This window comes from Anopheles darlingi, chromosome 2, assembly GCF_943734745.1.
Source record: "Anopheles darlingi chromosome 2, idAnoDarlMG_H_01, whole genome shotgun sequence".
In the NCBI taxonomy this organism is placed as follows: Eukaryota; Metazoa; Arthropoda; class Insecta; order Diptera; family Culicidae; genus Anopheles; species Anopheles darlingi.
This window is the reverse complement of record NC_064874.1, coordinates 24566903-24589402: the sequence shown is the minus strand read 5'-3', so window position 1 is coordinate 24589402 and position 22500 is coordinate 24566903. Positions and strand designations below refer to the sequence as shown.

At 49.4% G+C, this 22500-nt stretch overlaps 1 protein-coding gene across 2 annotated transcripts in view; it reads right to left on the bottom strand.

Annotated features, from left to right (window-relative positions):
- The window catches only part of LOC125951278 (EH domain-containing protein 1), a 29053-nt gene that overhangs the window by 4534 nt on the left and 2019 nt on the right, over window positions 1–22500 (bottom strand). The gene's annotated exons all lie outside the window — the stretch shown is intronic.

The window sequence follows — 22500 nt, the reverse complement described above, 5'->3', positions numbered from 1 at the left end:
AGTAATAAAGAGTCAGCGGCAGACGACAGTTCCCACAAGGGCTGGCTGACTAGCTGGCTGGCTGGCCGGTCGTCGTCCAACCGAGGGTAAAACCCAATCTTCCATCCCACTTCTGTGTCTCGGATTACATAAACACGGCGCAAGGCCGGGCACTCACGTACCATCACTACCACCACCAGCAGCAGCAGCGTGCCAAGCGACAATCACGCGTGATACGACGGGTTTTTGGTGGGGGGAGGGAGAGGAAGTACGCGCGGGACACATTCTTATCCTTCAGTTGTGCTTCTTCACAAAAGAAAAATGATGCCGCCCGGAGTGTCACTGCCAAGCACGCCTTAAAAATAAACCGCCCGCTGATGATGGTCGTCGCCTCGGTACGGGGTAAGTAGTTTTGGCAACGTATTATGGTTACGCTTTCCAGTAGACTTACATCACCACGTATGCGCTGCTCGTTGCGGAAGAGATCGAGAGAGAGAGAGAGAGAGAGAGAGAGAGAGAGAGAGAGAGAGAGTGTGGAGGTGGAACAATAAAACACATCCAACCGGCACCGGTTTGGCTGGGAATGCTGTGACCACGGAACGGTTATGGAAGGCTTTACACGCTGCGCTACCATTCACCAGGCGTCTCCATCGGTACCAGGCGTCTCCATCCGTAGCACCGAGACGCGAGCGATGCGAGCGACGGTCGCGATTGAATCGAATGGTGGAACTCATTCCCATTTCTTCTTTTCTTTTCAATTTCAATACCAAACTACCGAAGTGGTCGCGGGAGTCAAGTAACCTGCCATTCCGCTGCTGCCGCCTTTCGAAGCGCTGGGTAAAGGAAGGATGGGTATGGTTTGAAGGGAGTCAGGTTTTTACAACTCCCATCACACACATACACATCTCGTAAAAGTGGTTCGATTTGCTGATCCTTTCGAGGCCGCAGAGATTTCGGGCTGCCACGGAAGCACTCGGAACAGTCTTGAGCATTGAGCGATGGAAGGGTGGTTGGTATTTGTTTGTAATTCGTGCACTTTTTAACGATTTGCCACAGCGCGCACACAAACAGACACACATACAATGATATCGTCGTGTGTTACGGCGCGTCACGTACACACCCACTCGTTACGCCTTTCGTGTACCACAATCGCACATACGCGCCCTAACAATGATTGGCGGTATTGTGATCGGTTTCGGAAAACGCCACCACAGCCGTAAAGCTTTATTCCAATTGAGGTACTTTTATGATCCACCTCCTTTTTATGATCCTTCGGTTTCTTTTTCAACCGAATCTGTATGTGTGTCCATGTGTGTGTGTGTGTGTGTTCTGGTATTTAAAGGATTATGGCTAATTAAGATTGATATCAATTCGGGTACAAAACGCGTTCGTTCCGGTGCCCGCTACTAATTTCAATTAATATGTGGCGCCGATTAGTCCAATGAGTGCATTATGGGCAGGGAGATTAAGAGATATTGGCATCGGCCAAAAAAACGCACTGAAACTTTTCCCCGGATCACCGAAACATAAAAAAAAACCACCAAATAGACTGGGGGCCAGAGTCTCGTTCTCGTTTTGGCCGGACATCTGTGCCTGTGTGTATATGTGTGTGTGCCGGGGGCTCTACCAGCAGTAAGCGGTTTTGGGGTGGTTGAGGGGTTGGGTCTAATGAGAGGACATAAATTCTCCTCTTTATAACAGTCTCGTTTAAGGCTCACTTTCGGATGGCACGACACGACAGCGGGGCGCAACATTTGTGCAACTTCACCCCTCTCCTCCATCATTCCCACCACCATCCGGTGTCGACGCCCTCATCATCATCATCCATTCTGCTAAACATTGTTATGGTCTAATGAGTTGATAAAATTGATGATAATTTTAATTATTCATAGGCAAGATGGAGGATGGTTTTTATTCCGACGCTTCGCACAGACGCTTCGCCAGGCCCACTAATCGCTCGTTGGCACCTGATGGCGATGGCGATGACGGAGAACCCACTGGGAAACATGTCAAGAGTGCCATGACGAGTGCGCTCATCATAGTAGCCCCGTGTTGTGATGCTGACTAAATAAAAAAGAAATCAAGTTTGCCTCGATTCGTTTTCTGCTTCAATTTTGAATGTGCAATCAGCGTTGCATTTCGTTCCGATAAACCAAAGATGTGCTCTTCACTGTGCAAAGGGAAATCCCAGAGCGAAACTCTCCGACGAACGAAGCATCATTGATCGGGCAACCATTTTCAAGTAGCTTTCCTGAATGACGGCTTATGCACCACACATCGAGTTGTTCGCGCATAAACCTTCACCACATACGAGCAGCACTCGTACCTAGCATGCATCCAGTCATCCGATACGCGCATAGCCGCGAGCATAAAGAGAGTAAGTATATACAAAATTGAAAAGCAATATATTCAATCAGCACACCTATCACCAGGTCTGCCGGGAACGGGAGCAGTGATACAACAGGTTGCAGAGCATGCCCGTCACAACTCCCCGGAAGTCATGACTGAAGTGAACCTTCGGGATACCTGTCAAGCGAACTGTAAAATATTTAAATTTTGCACCAGTGCCTATGGTGGTCCAGCATAGTACGGTCGGCACTAGCGCCAGCCGGGCCAGACACACTTCACATTGCGCTACTGTTAGACGGGAGTGCTGTACCATCGTGACTTGCATTCGATATGAGATTACATATCCTTCCACCGCTTCCACATCAAAAACGAGATGTCGACGTGGAGGCGGTCGGCTTGTCGGTAACGGTGCAGAAGCAGCAGCAGCAGCAGTCGTCGATTGGCGATGGATTATTCGCGTCCAACAAATGACGTTTGCAAACACAGCCATGCACTCTTGTGGGTTCGCGCTTCCGTTCATATGCAGGCGGATAGGTGATATTGCAATAACCTTTTAGCTGATTGAATAAACCTATTCATCATCGGATATGCGTCAGGCTGCCGCCTTCCCGTTCATCATCACTCCCCAAAGGGGGGCTTTGGGGAAAAACGGGAAAATACTGAACAAGGTTCAAAGGGATGGTTCCTCAACACCACCGCGCGACAGGGTCGCATTCTGCATATCATCGCAGCATAACCGCGAACGAGCAGCATAACCTCCCCTACCTACCAGTCAGGTGCCGGGAGTCGCACCATTCCGCTTCCTAGTGACCCTTTTTTCCTTGTAAACCATTAGCGTAATGGTACTGGTGGTGGTGCGCTAGTTCCATCGGCAGATTGAATCGATGATAGAATGATCACTACGAACATCAACACTTTGTGTCGTCGGCTTTGATGGGATGGGAAAACGGACGAACAAGAATGCAATAGTGCAGTGGTGGGTGGTTTGGAAGGGCGAAGTTCACCGCAAAGGGTCATTCCTGATGGCAGATGGTTCTATTATCGATGGTCGCGTACATTGCGCTCTCTGAACTTTAAGCATCGATGAGGGCGATCGCTTGTTGCGTAACGTGCCTTTTTGCGGGATAACCATTAGCCATTAGCACAAACATTTTCTGCAGCTACTTTCTGCTCTTTGCTGTGTCCGTTGCTTTCAATCGACTCATAAATCATTGTGGTTTGCCGGTGCTTCCTGATGAAAGCTGTCGACATGCTCTCGCTTACAATCGATCGAAGGATGGATGCACTCAGGAAAATGCTACTAAAGCCGGTGGAGTACATTTTGTTTATTGTTTCAACTTTCATTGAACGAAAGTAGGTCTTTTATGTTTGAAAATTACTACTAAATCCCTTTTAATCCATTCAAAATTACAAATTATAAATTCTTCGAACATTCCTAATGAGAACTAAACGTGTATAGCAAAAGCATATGGAAAATCCTTTTGTTATTTGGCTTATGTGCAAATAGCATGCAATCCTGGAGAAACCGAAGCACACATTTAAGCAGGATATTCCCTCTCCAGAAGTTTCTATTAAAAAAATATGTCTTATTTAGATTTCAATTGCAGAGAAGAGAAAGCTACATAATTGAATGAAAGAATGGACGAACCAAAGGACGAAAGAGTTCGATCGTGCGCGATAGAAAAATATTCTTCAGCAGAACAGTGACTATCTCGTCGGTTGTAGCACTTGATAAGTAAGTATGTAAACCTTGCTCGGAAAATGCTATGTAACCAACACATTAATCAAAGAGAATATAGTGAACCCTTGGTAAAAGAAAGTATTATCTCCCTTCACCAATAACGCCATAGAATATGAAGCGTTTATATCATTTGTTCAGGCATAGAAACATTTCGTAACCTTTCAGAGCCCGGGGCCTCTCGTTAAGACTCGTCGCAAACCCAAAGTGAATTGCGATTCCATTTCTATTACTTACTCCATCACTAAACACACAGTGCGTTGTGCGGTGTTGATTTATAAGAGAGAAAGGAGACAAGCAAAGTAAAACGAATTACATTATTCCACTCGCTTTGGTCGCATTACACGCTTCACCTCTTCCCGTGGGGGTCTAGTGGTTCTGAGACACGTGTCGTGTGCTGCAAATTGAATGAGTGAACCCGACACACACACACCGTGAGTGCATCATTTATCGCGACAGAAAACTCCCGAATAACGGTGTTCCAGTGGGCATAATCCGGTGGACACCGCAACGCAACCGATACCTCGAGCTCCATAGGAATTTCCGTCGGAAAAAAGGAAAATCCCGTCAGCAGACGATGAAAAGAGTGAAGAAACCGCCGCTACAATTCAGCGCGACATGATACATTTTCCAACAGATAAACCATAAAGTTAACAGCCCTTCACCAGCGGGAAGTAAATAATGTCCTGGGACGTTTTATGCGCCGTTGGCCTCACAGATGATTTGTGTAGTGAAGTGCCGGTGTGTGTGTCGGTTGTTGAAGCTGCAAATCATGATTTGAATTTTTAACAAAACTGTACCACCACCCACAACCACCATCAAAAGCCGAGCGCGATCATCATTTATGCTGCCACCACCGTCGCAAAAGTCAAAACCCCTCCCAAGAGCAGTGTAAGTACTCGCTCGCTGGTGTTTATCATGCTGCACGGTTGCTGGACCGCATACGTGGGACCCGACACGGAATACCTGGCACGCTTCCATCGGGTCTTCCTCCCGCCCCCTGGGGGGTTGTTTATCGCTCTTATGTGCTTCGTTTCCTCGGTCGCTGCTAGACTTATTATTTCTCGTACCACTGTCCACACACGCACACTCTTTGGAGGTCTTTGTGTGATTGGTGTCAGGGGCTTCGGTACGACGGGGTGCGAGGGAGGATGATAATCTCGATTGAAATCCCTTGATCCGTGAATGTTTTCCGCACCGCGCTCTTTTTCGCGCTCATTTTCTCGGCCCTCGGTCGGCCCGCGAACTCATCAACGCGATAACGTAACCAGCAACCAGAGCAACGCAGGGAAGGGAGGCAGGCAGGCAGGCAGGCAGGCAGCACCGGGTGTTTCCGGAGGGCCAAACCTCGTGCTCGCGCACTCCCCACCGACAACCGGCGACCGGTATCACCGGCATCATCCAATGCGTGTCCTCCAGTTGGTGGCTAAAGTTAGCACCGGGTAGCAGCAGCAGCGGCCGCAACGGAAGGGAAGCGAGCAGTCTTAGCCAAATCCTCCCCAAAAACCGTCCACCACGTAACCACAAAACACGCACGCAGCAACGTTGGCTGCAAACGGGAATGCGGCGAAAGGGACAACGGGGCCATGGGGTGCGCGGTGCCGTATTGGTGGGGAAGGCAAAAGTCTTGCGCACAAAATTGCCAATCAATCACGTGCGTGCGCGACGGCGTCGGTGACGGTGACGGCGGCCTTCGTTCGCTTCGTTTCGCGAGCAAAGTGATTCGCCATCGTCGTGGTCGGGGAGCTGGAACCCGGAGAATCCCGGCTGAACCACACACACACATGCGCGCGCGTGGACGAAGAATGCCTTCGATGCTTACGCGATACTGGCGGAATGTGCCTTCGACTGGCTGGCTGCCGGGCTTTCGGTCTTTCCTTTTCCTTGTGTTCTTATTGTGTTCTTTCTTCGACGCCCTTTTGCTGGTGACTTGTGCTGGGTAACATGTGCCGCTAGCGCTCCTTGTGCACTGCCAGGGCCAGGGCAGAAGCGAAAGAACAAGAAGAAGAAAAAAACGGATAGAAGGATAGCAGCATGGTTAGAGAGCGAGAGATCGATTGGTGGGGCTGAAAATGGTGTTCCTTCTTCTGCACCCCGGACCAGAAACCGGAGAATTTCCATTTCTTTGCAGTTTTCCTCGTGCCCCCGTCCCCTCCCTCGAGCCCTATTCGTTGGGCAAAGGGGGGGCCCATTAACGTCAATCGCGGGCACGGTTGATAATGAGCGTTTTCTTTTCGCTTCCTCTCGTGTTTTTTTTTCGCCACCAGAGAGGATCTCCATTGCCGCCTCTTTGCTATTCTTTCTGCTACGTTTCTTTTCCCTTTTTTCGGTTTTGTTACCCTTCCCGTTCCGTTACATCGATCCGGTTCTTCGGTAAAGACGAACCTAATAGAAGGAGTGCAAACGCGAAGCGAAGGACTGTATTGGCTGCATGAGCTCACGGGAAAATAAGAAGCTGAATACACAAATCCGGGAACAATAGAGGAAACAGCGAAGGGAAGGAAGCAACCTTCCACCAGCAGCTTCGCTTTCCCTTTCGCCGTGTTTGCTGTCAGACCCGATAAGCGACGGATGGTGCTGGCTGGCGGAACATGCGGTGGTTGGTTCCTGTTTTGATGAATGTACACCGGCATCGACCGTGTACGATGGTGTGTACGGTGTGGTACGGCGGTGTGTTACATTCTACTCGCTCAACAAACACACACACACACGCCACAGCACTTGAGAACAGCGCACAACATATCAATCAATTAGAAAAAAAACCTCCCGTGTAGGAAAAGAGAAGATTAGGTAATCACATTACTTGCGAAAGGCCCCGCGCGGAACGCGATGCAATGGTTGATTTACGATGCCAGCAACCGGACATCTTTTTCAGATCAATCTTAATTGTGCTAATCATATTTGTAACAGACAGGCACAGTGGTGGACAGGCGGACGGGCGGGTGGCGGTATTAGTAAGCGCGCTCGGATTGCTTTCGCCTGAGCTATTTTGGGCTTCACTGCCAAGAACACACGCCAAGCGATAGTGTGGCTAGGCCATATCTGTAGCATATGCTTTTGGTCACACACAGTGGGCAACACTGGTGGTTGGGTCGTTAATTAAAACATTTGTTTATTTAGTTTATGCACTCATGTCGTGTCTGACAGCGATCACCACGCTGTCCACTAAATGCTCTAGAGATTGGCATCTGTCAATGAGCGGTGACCGTGGAATTCAAGAGTCAAGAGATTGACGACACGAAAACATATGTTGAATTCAGTCCATGCGTCTGACCGATAAAAGTTATTCGCAATTAAGAGGCTTTCTTAAATGTTTTAATATTACTGTGTTAATACAATATAAAAAAGCAAATGAATCCCGTAGTTACCTTAAAAAGTAATCTAGTAAGCGACGAAAACTGTTGTCAAAAATATGTTTTACTTCATGAACTATACAGAGCTAGACAATCGTTTGTGGAAAGTTAAATAAAATAGACGTTCTAAGACGCGTACTGCTTTTGACACGTTTATAATCCTAAAACATTCTATTCTTCATAGATGGGAAAATTAAAAAAATAAATCGCATTTCTAATAAATGGACTGTTTTTATAGCCCTTTTCGAAAAGAATTCCCCAAATAGCATGGTGTACGAATCCGCGATAACAACATATGTCTCGACATCTCCCAACTCATCATCGTTGGACGCCATAAAACAGCTCAAGCAATTATAGCGGATCGAAGACAAAATCAAAAGAAAATAAAAAAAAACCAGACAAAACCCATCAATACTTTATTGGGAAACGATTTTCCTGCTAGCGAGCTACTGCTGGCACCTCCATTGCCCGGTTTCGCGCTTAAACCCTTAAAACGAGAGTGCCACGCGGTCTCCCCCGGATCGGGGGCTACGAAATTCATTCTCGCATGTACCACGTGCCCACCACCACTTGGTACCACACGCGCGAAGTTGAATTATTTATTGTGATTTCCCTCACCTCTCTCTCTCTCTGTCTCCTTACGTACGTCGTTACCTGCTGCCCATGCCACCACCACCACCGCCAAACACATGCTTACCAGAGGGGTTTGCGCGTTTGATTTTTGCTTTCAGTCACCATAAAAATAGAATTCGCAATTCACGGAAGATGGTCTTCGCCGTCGCTGCCGCCACTTGGGCTATGCGTGTGGCTGAAATGTTGTGAGCATGGCGCGACCACCACTGAAACCATCATATCGCGGGGAAGGACCGCTCCTAGACCGCAGACCAGATAGCAGGTGCTTCTGCTACGCAAACGTCGAGCGCACGCAAGGACTCGTTCGCTCGTTGTTCCTTCCAGCATGTGCCACGAACAACCACATCCACAGAAGGACACGCCAATTTGATATCCACCGTATCTACCTACTCCTCCTCGTCCTCGTCCTGCGTTCATTGTTAACCGAAGAGTGGAACAAATGGAGGAACAATGGCGGCCACAGCCACTGCGGAGTGCGCCATTGGCTCCTTGAAGCGAAAGCACCGGAAACCGCTGTAAGCGAAGGCGAACGACCGGCACGCAGCGCGGCACGTTTGCAGCACCGCGGAGCACATCCGCCGCGCGCATTTCTAATCATTTTGACAATTTTCGTCCCTTTTATTATCATCGATTCCATCGACCGTGCACGTTTTAATGCCAGTATTTACGACATTCCATTACAGCTGCTACCCTCTAGTAGCTCTAGCTGCTGCCAGCTACCTACCATCTACCTTTTATTCCTTTCCATTCCATTTTACTTTCTCTGCGCTTCAACCTTCAGCCGCACCGCACAGTGAGTGTGCGTGCCCCGCGGCCGGGTCCCGGGATACCCGCACCTTTGACAAAAACTTACAAAGTCATCTCAAAAGTTCCTGTCATTCCCGTGCCGCCCACGGGTACGCGGGGAGTCGAAAACACTTTGCACGACGACGACTCCTCACCGACGGCGCCTACGTCATGGTGTACGGGAAGCCGGACCATCCCACGCCGGATTTGCACAAAGGCCACGTCCACCAACGTACTGCCTTAGCTCACTGGCTGGTTGGCATCACCAAAAAGCTCCCCAGTGGCATGGTAGAACGGTGGCGAGCACCTTCTACTCGGAGAAAATCTTTGCCACGCTGACCTCAGTGCTCAGTGAAATCCCGGAATCCGAAATTATCATGCCATAACCATCATCATGCAGTAGTAGTAGCAGTAGTAGTAGCAGTAGTAGTAGTAGCAGAAGGATTCGGATTGCTGCTGGTAGTGCTGGTAGTGCTATCCTTCATGAGCCACATTCCACACCGGATGGTGGTCAATTCATCTCTTCAACAAATCGCAAAAATCCCGCGAGATCCCCAAACTACGCCAACGGCGCTCCAGGGAGGAGTCCGTTTCTGGTGGGTTCGCTTGTTTGCTTGGCCAACCGGAAAAACGGACCCACATATGAGCAACACCGGACACGACCGGTCTGAAGTCCGGTCGAAATGTCTGAAGTACGGTCGAAAAGTCAGCAAACAAATGTGTTCCCTTCTTTTCTCGGTTCTCATCACGACTGTGTCCATCGTCTGTGTGTGTGTGTGTTTGGGGGGGGGGGGCATCATCACGCAAGATAGGAGAAGGAAAGTACCCTTCCCTTCCACTTCCACACTCCTATCCTGGGACATTACTCAGCCTGAAGTCGAGTGAAAGACGGACTGGCGCCGACACACGACGGCATATCACACGATCAGCCTCATAACTCGAAATGGCGTTAGTCGAGCTTCCGTCCAGTGGTAGCAGTGGTCACACAGTACTCCAAGGGGCATCAGAAGAAGCCGCTGCACGTAGCACACTGCACACGCTACCGTGCAGGAGCAGCATAACGACGTTTCATAACCGTATCCACCTCCGTTCTCTTCGTTCCCGTTTTTGGTGGTGAGGAGTACTGTTTGGCAAACTATCGCACAGTCAGTACCCGGTTATCGTGTCGTGAAGTGAAGAAGACGTACCATATCCGATCTCCTACAGCTACTAGCTGACCGGCTGACTGGCTAGCTGCGCTGGTCCACCACAGCACGGCATCACGACCGCAGCAATGCTCATCAGTATGCAGAGCACAGAGCCGACGCTCTACCGACGCATCCGCCGCTTCTTCAGGCTGACGGTGTGTAGGTTGTAGTCAAATTGAAAAATTGGCCTCCTGAGGGAGAACATATTTCGCGGACGATAACGAACGCTCCAGAGCGAGCGATGATAACGCTACCGAACCGAGTGTGAGCATCCATTGGAAAATCGTGAACATGAGAAGAAAAAAATGTCCCAAACACCGGGAGCGAGATTCGTCCACAGAGGGACAGGGGATTGTATTATGAAATATGATGAAAAGTGATACGCGACACACACACACACACACACGTTCATCTCCAACTTCGCGGCGGTAAATGACAAAAAAACGGAGAACCGAGAAAGCGAGAGACAGAAAAAGGCGGAAATTCGTTCCGAGCATCCAGTAGTAGCCGGAGAGTTATCCGTGCGCGACGTCCCAGGGAGTTCGTTTCGTTGCGCTGAATAATTAATGCCACAAAATGCGTCCCAGTTACGACCACTGGAACCGACCCCGACTAACCGACCAACCAACCAACCAGACCAAGATGATGTTGTTCGTGGCATAAAACTGATGCTGCTGCAACGTCGCGAACTGGTTGCAAGGCCGGCCACCAGAGCATCAGCAACAGCGGCAGCAACGTGCCGCGTCCTCATTACCATTAATTCAGACTCGCGCGCTTCTGGTAGAGCAGCCTCGTTCTCGATGGTCCGGATGGAAGACCGCCGGTGCCGGTGCCGTCTAGTGCCAGTCGCCCGGCCACCGGGAGACACCGGGAGGATCGTTTCCGTATCCGGAAGCCATTGCGCTAATGTCAAGTGTTTATGTAATTTAACACAAACACTCTGTGAAACCCATTCTCTTCTGCTTCCTGCTCCGCCTGTGCTGCCTCCTCTCTGACTTCCGCCATCCTGCTGAGTGCTCGAGAGCATGAAGAAGCCAGCGCAACCAACAGAAGACACAATGAGCCCAGCCCAGCCCGCTTCAAAGCCGGGAATGGTGCAAAAGAGAGGACGCACAACATAGGATCGCACCCGTGTGTGTGTGTTGAAGGAAAGGGGAAAAAAGGGGGGTTGTGTGTGACAAATTTTATGCGCGAACATGTGGCATCGCACTCCCGTTTGGCATGGTGGCATCCTGGAGGCCCCACACTGGTCTGGTGCTCCATCAGCGTTCTTCGTTCTTCTTCGTTCAACCAAGGACCGTGTGTGTTGGTGCTGTCGCTTGTTGACTTACTTCCCTGCACAAACAGTTGGATGGAAGCGGACCGTGGTGGTGCAGAGGAAGGATTTTCTTCTTTTCCTTTCATTGTCACCCCACCGTCCGCCTCCTGCACACGACCTCACGGAAAAGATTTCATTCAGGAAAGCGCTCGCTCGCTTCATAAGCCGCCTTCACTTCGTCCTTCGGGCAATTCCTCCTCTGTCCTAGTCACAACATGTATGTGTGTGTATGTGTGTCTGTATGTGTGTGTGCATTCGAGGATGAGTGACTTAAACAATCTGCGGCAAACAACCGACACCTAAACGGTTTACACAAGCAGTATGCATGCGCAAAGCAGCAAGCAGCGATTTACTTTAATTTCGACGAAAAGAAAATTCATTAACCTCTCCTCCCTTCTTCCCTCCTTCTCTCTTCCTAGTCATGATGATTTCACGCGAAAAAATCCCTCTGCAATCTCGATCACCATACTCGGCCAGAATTTCCACGCATTCCGCCTTCACTGGACTGGAGTTCCGAGAAGCTTCTCTCCCCCCTGGTCGGTTGCGATGCTACGATTACCTTATTATGCCGTTTGAACCGGGCTCGAACCGAACAGCACGTTGCAGTCTACGCCCCCGGGGGGGGGCAGAGAATTGGCCGAGGGGGGGAGTGGTTCATGGAATTGATTTTCACCGCGGAACTCCGCGTGTAAATAATCGAAACTTCCACAAGCGACCGGGGCCCGATTGCGAATCGAAACCGAGAGCCAATCGGGGAAACACCCACACCACCGCCTTCGTCACTGTCCATCCAGTCCACCAGTCCAGTCCGTGATGTCCCCCGGGGGGAAGGAGTGCCCAAAGAATGGTATTAGTTTGCAGCGCACGTTTGTCAGACCATGGGGAGCGGTATTTTTTTTTCGACGAAAAAACAAAAAGGAAAAATCAACAAGCGAGCCCCTAAAAACAAAATTGACGGTTTATGGGACGAGTTTAGGCGGGGAAGTCCGTCGTCTCTCGTCGCTCGGGACATTGCTTCAAAGCGTTAGTCGATCCCCGGGACCAGCAACGTGAAGCGTCAAACACATAGGCCAACTTTTCTCTGGTCCTCGCTCCTTGGTGTCTCACGGGAACCACAGGAATCGCCGGTGGAAGAAGGACGGATGCCGCTCCTGCTGCTCCTGCCGCTGCTGCTGCTGCTGCTACTGCTCGACCTCAATCATCGGCCAATCGGACTTAATAATACCAAGTGTTCCTACCGAACACTCCTGGTACTGGTTGTGGTGGTGATGGTCACAAAAGGGACCACTCGTCAACCGTCAGTCGCCTTCAGTCGACTCACCGCCATCAGTCACTTTTGGGAGTTTCATAAGGGCGACCGGTGACCGACGACCGGTCTTCGCTTCCTTCCGCCAGGCCAGCAGCTTTCACCTGCGCCGGCACTTCACTTTCTCCAATTATCAAAACCAACTCACACTCCTACACCACCACTACGCCTGTGCGCCTCTTTGTGCGGGATCCAGTTTCGCTTCGTTCGTTTGAAGGACAAGCACCGCCGCAGCCACCGTCTGAGAGGCCGCAGTGGAAGGGAGTGAGCATTTTTATTTCCAGCAAACCAAAGAAACATGTCACAAGACCCTTTGGGAAATCGTGCTTCCCATTTTCCTCCTTCTCTTCCTACGGATGCGGACGGTATCGATCCTCGAGACCGAACCACGACCGGCCTGCACCAGTGTGGTCGGCAACAACGGCGGCAACCGAGGCAATTTGAACCGTCAGAGTGCGGGTCACTGGTTATGCGGCGTACTGCTGAATTAAAAATAAAAAAGGACAACCCCCGCCCCTTCTGCTTCCTCCTTCCCTTCGTCACCCGCACGCCTTCTCCGAATTCCCACAACGGTCAGGGACGATTCACAACCACCGTGACGCATAACGATGCTGAAAGGTGGCGACAATTGAAAAAGAATTGACCAAAAAAAAACACAGAGCCCAATCCCAAGGATGGATTCGCGTTGCCAGGGGTGACGAAAGACAGTCAGGGGGTCCGTCGACGACGGCGGTAAGGCGATATCATAGGCGGCGGTGGATGATGGCAGTTTGACATTGGTTTCTGCGTTGTGTCCGGCTCCCTTGTTTCTTTTTTTTTTTTTTTTGGGCGATCGAAGGATGTATGCAGCACATTAGCACACACACACAGAGACACCAGCAAAAAAGGCGAAAATAAAGGCCTACAGGAACAGAAAGAAAGAAAGAAAGAAAGAGAGAGAGAGAGAGAGAGAGAGAGAGAGAGAGAGAGAGAGAGAGAGGAATGGGGTAAGCCGGGTTACCCTAAGGAGCCTACACGGTCACGAACCGGGACCGCCCAACGGGAAGTTCTTGCTAAGTGAGGAAAATGTTTCTATTAGTAACAAGCTTCCTCGGTCTCTCGGAAGCTCGCTAAACCACCCACCACCTGGGAGCCTGGGCCTCCCCGCCGTCCCAAGGGCAAGGGATCATTATTAGCCGCCAACACCGAAAGCCTGGCACCGGCACCGGCACCCGGGGTTGCGGAACACAAGACACGATGGGACGAACAACAGCCTGTCGAAACTTGGACGAAGGCGGACCGAAATGGCGAAAATATGAACCCAAATCAAACTAACAAACCAAACGAGACCAACAAAAAAAAAAAGGAGCAAATGTCGTCTTCCCATTTTCTTCACAGCAGCCCCACTAGAAGTGATGATCAATGGGAGGGAAAACTGAGAGTAGGTGGAAAAAGTGTCTTGACGATTTCTTTCCCTTCTTTTACGCGTAGATGTCGCCTGGCGGAAGCGAAGATTCATGGCCGCATCGCAAAGCGCGCAACCCTAATCAACAAGTAAAAGAGCCCGGCCGGCTCGAAGGCACACGCCGGAAGGGGGGACAAAGCGCGCAAAAGAAACGCAACATTCCGGGGAAAATGTTGTCCAAAAAGCAAACGCGAACGGCCCCTAGCGTGCTCATCAATAACGAGCTTGTTCATCAAAACGAGACGCGTATCGGTTGTTGTTGATAAGAAGTGGAGGAAAAACAACAAATAGAAGATTATACCCAGTGGCATCCCTTGCGGAAAGGCTTCGACAATCCACTGCGGAAACTGGGTTTCGATGTAGAATGGTAATGCGCATAAGTAATCATAAAATGATTACTTACTGTGTAGCATTTTCGATTGAAATTATTGCCCTTATAAGTAGATCATATTTATCATAATGTCTGCAAGTGATGCCGTCATTTCGTCGCGATCATCTCCTCGGATCTTTGTTTCTCAGTACGAGCAAGCGTTGTTTGTTGTTTGTTTAAAATGCGAACACGCACAGATTGTGTCTTGGACGAGTGGAAATAGCTTTCCCCTTGCGTTTAAGGGCAGAATGCATGGAAAAATACAACCATCGTATCAATTCCATTCGATGTTCTATCATTAAAAATGAGATTGTTCATTATTCAGCATTTCGACAATTATGCTTAAAACATCGTAGTATTCATAATTACTTCAAAAAATCAATCAAAGAACAAACGAAATATGTGATAAGTGCATATGAAATGTTCATAAATTCAAAATCTTGATCTGTCTGGTACTTTCAAAACCTATTACACTTTAAAGAAAAGAGAATGATTCAACTCTGATTGATATTATTCTAGTGCACACCAAACGAGCTTTTGTACTAAGAGAAACAGTAGCGTATGTCGAAACTCAGCCAATCAGAGTTCCAATGCATAATAGAACACTCTATTTCAACCTGGTGTTAAGCGAAGAGTGTGAAACATATCAAGCGTGTACAAGTAAAAATAAGCAGTAACCGCTCCCTGCAACTGATTATTTCGCTATTTTGAGTTGGTTGATGTTATGTGCATGTAGGACTTCAAAGAGGAATCAACGTCAACGAAGAAGAAAGCTGATATGCGCTGTGGCAAGCTGCTCGATTTGTTACTGGCGGTTCTCGCCATGCATTTTGAACGGGGAAGCATACTACGGGCATGTGTCTGTGTGTAACGCTCGTTCTATCTCTACCCTCTGGCTGGTACCGAGCATCTTTAGGATTCCACATACATGCGCTACAACAACAGGGAGGGGCAAGCATACACACCACACACGGAATGCACACCACAACGCAACGCGATACGTCCCCTTCGTGAAGGTCGTGACGAGGTAGAAGCGACGGGTTACAGAGCACGAACCTGCTGCCCAGTTGGCGGTGCGCACATGGCAACATGGCAGCATATTGTTGCAGTTTAATTTGGTGAAACGTGCGATGCTTATCACGTACCCCACACACACCCGCTCCGATTACGATATGGCGGGCTGGGAAGATGATAGAACGGCATACATCACGATGCGCAGATGAAGGAAGAAGTTAGCCAGAGCACACACAAAAAAGAGGAGAATGAAACGAATTGCGCGAGCACGAACCACGAGCTCCACCACTTCTCGGGGCCCAGCACCAGCAACAGCAGCAGCAGCAGCAGCAGTAGCAACAATGTGATAAAGCCATCCATGTCATTGGATGATTCTCAAACCCACCAGTGCGCTCCATCGAAAGCCTGCTGCCGCACACTTGGCGCAGATTTCACAACGCTCGACGGCACATATTTCACCGTAATCGTGGCGCTTCACACTCAAGTGCCATTAAAACCGACAAGCGCGCATCCCCGATGTGTTCAGGGATTCACAGCACCGCACGGAGTGGCAGGGAAAAGGCCAGGAAGAAGGGATGGAAAAAGCAAAACAAAAAAAAAACAAATGTCAACACCGCCCTGGAAGGTGAAGTATGGAGATCGATTGCATCAGAGGAGGTGCCATTTTCGTGCCCTTTGCCTCTTTTGTCTTCTTTGCGCGCCTTTTGAGGGGCTGATCTGTGGCGTTCAATATTTGTCTAATAAAACCAAACAGATTATGGGCACATGCCACCACATATAAAAGCCCTCAACTGGTTCCGGAATTCCCGAGCCCGTTATGTCTTCATTCTTTCGTCATTGTTGTGAAATATTAACAGTGGCGGATCGATAAATGGAAGCAAACTGTACTTGGCGTGTATGTTTGTGTTTTGTGCTAAGCTCGAGGCACCAAACATCAACAGATGCTCGATGCTCGTAATGGCAAGAAAACTTTGTCACACTTGGTCCAAAGTACGCACCAGCACCACATCTTTGAGAGTGTAATTCTTCTACGAACACGCACTGAACTCAACAAAGTTTTAGCCAACAATTTCCCATACAACCAAAGAACATAGGAAGTGGATCAAAGAAAACTTGATCCTTTGATGAAACGTCGAAAGCCACGAAACCGCCTTTTGGGAACATCAAGCAGCATGACTTCAACCAGCCATTCGGATTCGATAATCCCTTGTCAACGTAATTATTATCACGCCACACACATTGGTATGCTAGTGTTTCCAGTGACAGAACATAACCCAAGAACCGAACGGTAAGCCGAGATAAAATCTCACCCTAGCGCCGATACACCACTTCTTCCTCGAAGTAACATTTAAATCAAAGCAAACCGATAGCGACCTCACGACGAATCTATTTCGTAAGACGTCTGATAAAATTCAACCACTGCTGCGGTTCCAACATCGAACCATGTCGTACATCTGAATCGGATGGAACCCCGTGGTTGAAAGCTGCCACGAGGTGAAAAGTTTAAAGCCATGGAAAACTCCGGTAGCCAGCCAGGTACGTGGTGGTGGCAATGTAAGCACCAGTGCAGCAACTAGTGTGTGAGTGAGTGGGTGCGTTGTCCCGTTGGTGCGTACCCAGCCGAACGGCAACGTGTTCCGGTGTAGTGAATATCGCGGGTGTCAAACTTTGCCACTCGCCCCATTACTCCCACTCGGGCTGCCTCTTTCGTCTGATGCTCGCCGCACCGAGCAACGACGATGCGTTGCTACCGATGGTACGTACGGATGAGTGTGTGCGTGTGTGTGGGTTGGCGGGGTCTTGTTCCGATTTCAATGAGGTCTCAATATAACTTTGAAGCTTTGTTATCAAGCTTTCTCGTACACTTTGGCCACTTTGGTACCGGCACAGCCGAAGCACCCGCCGTTGAAGAGCTCACTTGCCATGAACGGGAATGGAAAGCCGTTCGCCTTTCGCACAAGACATACGTTCAACAGCCCACAGCCTACTACTCTTCGTCGATGGAGTATGCCGCTTCTCATGTGTACAGAGGCTGGATGGATGGAGTTTGAAGTAGTCATTGGTTGAAGATCGTTGTCAGGAATACCCGTTGTCACTTAGTATGACAAATCGAAGCCACTGCTCCATCCTGGGCTCCAGGGAACACTCCCAGTGAAGGATGTTCGTTAGGAAAATGATTAGCTTTTCATGCACTGGAGGAGCATACGAGGATGGTTCGGTTTCTTGGGAGACAGAGAAATAAAGAAAGAGAGAGAGAGACGCTGATTGCTTCCCCGCCAGCAGCGTGTGTTCAGCCATCGTGGTCATTGAGAAAAACAAATAGTTGGCAGGACCATTAAACCCCCACGGGCCTGAATGGCTCGGTCCCGGTACGAGTGCGAGGAGCGTTTCGTTCAAAAGGACAAACATGCTTGCCTAGCACCAGCCGCCGGATGTCGTTAGCCGCACCATCTAACAGGTTTTCCGTTTGTTGCAGGATTTAGACCGTTGTTCCGGATCGGTTCGGTGTAGGTGTTAGTTCAGGGTTAGGAGCAACGCGATCCCTTGGCTCCCACCCGGTAGCATATACCTTTGTTGGCCATGTCGCTAGCTGAACCTGCCGCTATCCAGACCGGATGTCGATTCGCTTCGCCTTTGCAGTGGTGCTTCCACAGACGATATACAGATACCGACACCTGTTCGTGCTCGGGCTCGACTTACCGAGGCACCTGTCAGTTCGGTTAGCGACGCCAGGCCGTAAGCCATCATGCCACGCACAGCAGTCACCGTAAACCTCGGCAGACGGCACCATACTGTGCCACACCCTCGGTGCCATCTCCGGCAGCGCTGTTAGCACTTTTCGCTGACAGAATAATGAACGTTTGTCACGGAAAACTTTCGCCCCCAAGTCTCGGTTCGCCGAGTAGGGACTACTGTCAGCCGGCAGTGGTCCCAAAAGGTGATTATAATATTACAACAGTTTTGGAACATTCTGCCATTATCAGATTGTGTGAAGCGCTGCCGCTTTCCATTTTGCTGCTCGCTTTAAACGTCTTCATAGTGAGCAGCGGAGTCGTCGCTGGAGGTCGATCTTGAACGAGAGAATTATAGCTCAGACGTTGCTCAACTCCACAAAGTCGTTTCTTCTGTAAAACTTGTATAAAAAGTAAATTAAGATTGTGGCAGTTCCACCTAGGACAAGTGCTGTACAAAATTGCATGCACTTATTACCCCCAATCCACGCTACCCCGATCCCTGTTCGCCAACGTCATCCCACAGTTCCACGCTAACATGGTAGCAAATATAGAGCATGGCGTCACCACACATTTCACACGCTCTGAACCGACGAGACGAGACGAGACGACGGTTGACGAAGCGAAACTGGTGCAGTGCAGGAACCGAGGAAGAAGAAGAAAAAAAAGTAATAGCCAACTCAGTGAACATCATCATCGTCGTAATGATTTCAGGTGACACGTTGTGAGTTTAGACAATGAGGTAACACAGCAACATTATCTTATCTTCGTCCTCAACGTGCGCTCGACGTGCGCTCGGGGCTAAATTGATCACTAATTCGCTCAGCATTGTTAGCAGCAATTGAGGGGCAGGGGGCGGTCTGCCAAAAATTGTCTGCTGGTCGGTTGCGAATTTTTGGGGCTGCCACAATGGCAACGCCTCCGTCACAATTAGCATCGCCGGTGACGTGAGCCGGCGAGCTCGAAGTCTGGTTGCTTCTAGTGTTGCGCCGGAAGTGACGTGAAACCACTTGAGCATTGAAATTATATGCTTTGCGCTGTTTCTGATGCTAGCAATTTGTTTTGGGAAGATAATTAAATGGGGAATAATTTGCTAATCCCTGGTCAGTGGCTATGCATACTAAAAAAATGCTACAGCTCTCTTCGTTTCTATGGGAATATAGATAAAAAGCCATGGAGTTAACTAATTCATAAGCACGTATGCAAAATTCAATCAAATCTACACTAGAAACAGAAGCAGTTGGTTCATCCAATTGGATCAGAATAACCAAATGCTTTATAGAAAGAGCGATAAGATTATCCCACTTTTTACATTTACAACATTACTCTTCGTCCGCACTTATGGTAGCGTTTGTGAATTCGGTCGGACTATGTACTGCCGATAAGAAAACGTAAAATCCGCCGTCGACAGCAACTGTGATAAACGATATCAGCTTCGCTGTGGGTCGACGCTGATGGTACGCGCTCTAACAGGGCCGATGCGGACCAACAACAGCCGGGGCCATGTTTCAAGGCACAACCAATCGTCTTCGGCTTCGCGCATGATTAATACTGCTAGAGTGACAAATAGATTGTGGCGCCGGTGTAGGGAAAGAAATTATTTTGCCAAAGAAATTGGCTCTACATCAATCCCCACGGTCGGGGCGACATCCTTCACGATGATCGACCGCTAGAGCTGCTACGTGCTATTGCCTGCCTGACAGGACGGTGCCAATCAATTTTTCAATTGCTAACTGACCGCAATGGTACATCGTCTTTCGTCATCTATTCCTCGATGGAAAGATGGAAAAAATAGCAACGATAGATTGCAATAGATGAATGTGCTGTTAAACACATCCAACAGATGCGGCATTATGTCCACACTCAGTTTGTATAATAAAACAGTTTAACTACTGGACGATAGATTACCGTTCCACTTACATTACCAGATGGCCACTGAATGGTGGCCACTGCATTCTGCTACACATCTGGAATGTTAATTTTTAATGGCACATTTTAGCTTACACACCGGCAGCGGCTGTGCCGGGTAATTCTTCCATCGATTTCCTTCGATCGATGCTGTCATTGTCAGTCAAACGACCGACTCTCGATATCAGCCAGCTCCGAAGTAACCAGTGGCAATGTATACTATCAATGGATGGAGTTTCGAAATAAAAGTATATAGCAAGCTATGCCTTTGTTACCTCAGCCAGAGTTAGTCGTAATCGTAGTAATGTACGAATCTGCTCCCAATTCCGTTCTAAAAATTTGCAATTCTTCAAAATTCATTCGTTATCACTTCGTTGGCTAGCAAGCATTTGGCCGCGGTGGCCCATTCAAAAGTCCATCGAACTGGTGATGCTATAAAACATAGTGCCGCGAATCGGTCGGAATGACCTTTAATCTGCCAGAACCACACACCGTCCACCGTTAGTGAGTACGTCATTTCCATTTTTATTTTTTATTTCTGTTCCCATCGATTCGCATTAAGGAAGAACAGCAGGCGCGCGGACAAGTGTCGAAGTTTTATCGTGATACAATATCAGTCAGGTCAGGAGCAGCGCCAGCAATGATCGATAAAAGCACAATCGCGCCACCTGCTGCTGTCCCTGCCATTGTAATGTCGGGATGGCCAATTCACGTCGCCGGGGATTGGAAGTAGCAGCAAACAATTGGTTGAGATCTGGCACCGAGGGGACACGCGTTGCAGATTATGATAAATTGCTAACGAATGTGCGCGCACTGCAAGTGCTAGTCAAGTACCTTCACGTACGTACACATACACGCACACAAACAAAGCTACTGGAACACCATCATCTCGGTCTGACGTAACGATGCTCCTTCCATTTGTTCGAGTGCTTCCGGTCCGGCCGTCCAGACGACACGGAGGGAGAGGTCACCCGTATGAGGAGGGCGAGCCGGGTCAGTGATAAATCACTCGAGTCCATCGAGCGCATGCCCTTCTTACTTCATCGTCCGCTAGCAGTGACCGGCGACGTGCACGTGATGATGGCCATGGGCGACCAGACGACCAGTTCCCTGTCCCGCGGGTTCTAAAACATAAAAGCACCGCCGTACCGGTGCACTACATGAACAAACCCGCGGCTGGAAAGGAGCTCCAGGAAACTAGAGCAAAAGCTAACAGTCCAGTAAATGATGGCGTGCGCGACGGCCGGGATGGGACAATGCTAATTGTGCTACAACGATCGATCGGCACCGTACTGTGGCACTGCGAGCGGGACCCATCGAGAACCCCCCAGGGGAATTAACAGTAACGCTCTAATAGATTCCCCGGTTCGACCGACCCCGCGGAACGGCCGAACGGATCTACACTCCAAGCCCGCTGCCTGTAGTCTCGCTTATCGCGCCCAGAGGGCCGTTAGTGGGTGGCATGGCTAGAAGGCAGATAAAAACTAGGACCGAAAAACAGAACAGTGGCACACACGATGAGGACAGACCGAGGCCGAGGCCGAGTGCGAGCAAAAGTGCACTGATTGATGGGCGTTGTGAAAGGCCATGGCACGCGTGGCGGAAAATTATAAGCCCGATAGAGCGAATGGTGCGTTAAGATTCATTCGATTGACCGCTGCGGGAGCAAACAGCATAAAAAAAACCTACAACAAAATACTGATAAATAAAATAGAAATCCCGTGCCACCGCGCACCGCACAGCGCACCATTAATCATCCACTACAACAGGGAGCGTCGATTCAGCTGGGCAAGAGCATGGCGTAACGTGCAATTTGTCCACTGATCATCAAACGAATGCCCTGATATACGGCAGCAGCAGCTACAACCAATCGGCCAGGTCATCTAGATGGGTTTTTTTTCTTCTGCTCTAAAATCATGAATCATATGGTTTGAATCACATCACAGTTGCCGATTGCATGATCGTGAGCCACTTTTTCGAGTAGGCCACAGAGTGGCAACGGAAGCAAATAAAGCGCATGTCGCGTCGCGACATACTATGATCGACGGAAGGAACCAATCGAGCATGAGTGTGACTGGAGCCAACCCAAGGCCCGCGCGTACCCGATAACGCTCCTCGGTCCCCACCCGTAAGTGCGTGGCACTCGAAGGGCTCTGGCCTAGAATTGAACCGGTTTGGCACCCCAATACCCCATGTTCCAGTGGCCACCGTTGGAGAACCATTTTTTTCACTTTTTAATCCATCGTTATCACTAGCCTCGGATGGCACACGGAATGAGGCGGTTAGTTGCCACTAGTTGCTCGAAGGTTAATCGCTCAACCGTAACGATGGTCAAACCGGCAATCCGACTCACCGCTGGACATGAAATTCGGGAAGTTGGTTG